We start from the raw sequence: 1,899 nt of genomic DNA on the forward strand, positions 1-1,899 counted from the left end.
GATTACCTGCTCTGTCATAACCATTTTTCCCACCAAACCACTCACCCCATCATTCTCTTTAAATTAGCCAATCAGAATTAGTTTATCCTGTGCCCTCTAACCCTAGCCAAAAGGGAACGACACAGCAGCAGGGGCCATGTGCGTCAGGGATAAGAACCCCTTCCCCTCCCTTGTCCAAGTGTGCGCTCACCATTGCTGCATCTGTGAGGGTGCACCCTTCTATAGAAATACCTTGCCTGCTGAGAATTAAAAGAAAATTTTATATTCGAGTGCTATTTCTTTTGTGGCACCAAAACTTTATAACACTAAGAACATGAGCCCAAGGTGGTCGGGGCACAGCTTGATTTTATATATTTTAGGGAGGCCTGAGACATCAATCAAATACATTTAAGAAATACATTGGTTCTGAAAGACGGGACAACTCAAGAGGCTAACAGGTTATAGGTAAATTTAAACATTTTCTGATTAACAATTGGTTGAGTTTATCTGAAGACCTGGGATCAGTAGAAAGGAAATGGTCAGGTTAAGATAAAGGATTGTGGAAACCAAGTTTTATTGTGCAGAGGAAGCTCTCAGATAGTAGACTTCAGAGAGAGCAGGTTGTGAAATGTTTCTTATTGGACCTAAAAGGGTGCCTAGTACTTAGTTGATTATCTCCTGGATGTGGAAAGGAAGAAAGGTAATAAATAAATAAATAAATAAATAAATAAATACATAAATGGGGGAAAGGGGATTCTCTGTAGAATATGGCTGTTTCCCATAAGACATGGCTTTGCCGGGCCATTTCAAGATAATGGCAGAGAAACATGATTTGGGGTAAAGTATTTTGATTTTCTTCCTTGTTATGCCAGATTGGAAAGTAAGTCACAATATACAGGGTTAAATAAAACCCATCTGATATGATTTGTAGGGCATGATTCCCCAGATCCTTAGATAGGAATTTTGGCAAGATAAAAAAAAAAAATCAGAACTTAGTCCTTAGGTAAAAGGATGAAGAAAGCAGAAACAAAGAACAAAAAGCAAATTGGTAGGTTCAAAGTTGCTTTCCTTATAAGGGTTAAAGCAGAGGAGACTCCCTTATCAAGCCAGCTAAAGCTGGCCTGTTTGGGAGTTTGACTTCTCTCTCTCTCTCTTTATTTAGTTTCAGTTTGGTGACATCAAACTTTAGCAGGAGGGACTCCATCTTGGATTGGTCTGTTGGCGCTGGTGCAGGAGCTCAGTGGAGATCAATGGCCTCCTACGAATGTTATTTACATTCCTATTAAAGGGAGAGGGAGCCAATGGTGGAGTTCAGCACACACCACCCCAAAACATGTCTGTAGGAGACCAGTATATGCCATTCCAAATATGCCTCTTTGACATAAGATTACTTTAAACTGATTATTTTGGGAAACAGCAGACACAGGAGAAACTGAAAACAGTCAACAGTTATCCTTTTGTAAGAGAAACTTATTCTGTAAAGAAAATCTGCATTTGTAATAGTGTTTTCCTCTCTGTACCAGGAAGACAAGGATGACTAAATCATTGCAAATTCTTATTTTATTTTATTTTATTTTTTTGAGACAAAGTTTCGCTCTTGTTGCCCAGGCTGGAGTGCAGTGGCGCTATCTCAGCTCACTGCAACCTCCCCTTCCTGGGTTCAAGTGATTCTCCTGCCTCAGCCTCCCGAGTAGCTGGGATTACAGGCATGCGCCACCACACCCACCTAATTTTGTGTTTTGTTTTGTTTTGTTTTAAGTAGAGACAGGATTTCTCCATATTGGTCAGGCTGATCTCAAACTCCCGACCTCAGGTGGGCCGCCCGCTTTGGCCTTCCAAAGCGCTGGGATTACATGTGTAAGCCACCATGCCCAGCCCTGGAAACTCTTATTAATGCAAAAAACACAAGGTCAATCTGCA

The sequence above is a fragment of the Mandrillus leucophaeus genome, unplaced genomic scaffold (assembly GCF_000951045.1).
Source record: "Mandrillus leucophaeus isolate KB7577 unplaced genomic scaffold, Mleu.le_1.0 Scaffold152, whole genome shotgun sequence".
Lineage (NCBI taxonomy): Eukaryota > Metazoa > Chordata > Mammalia > Primates > Cercopithecidae > Mandrillus > Mandrillus leucophaeus.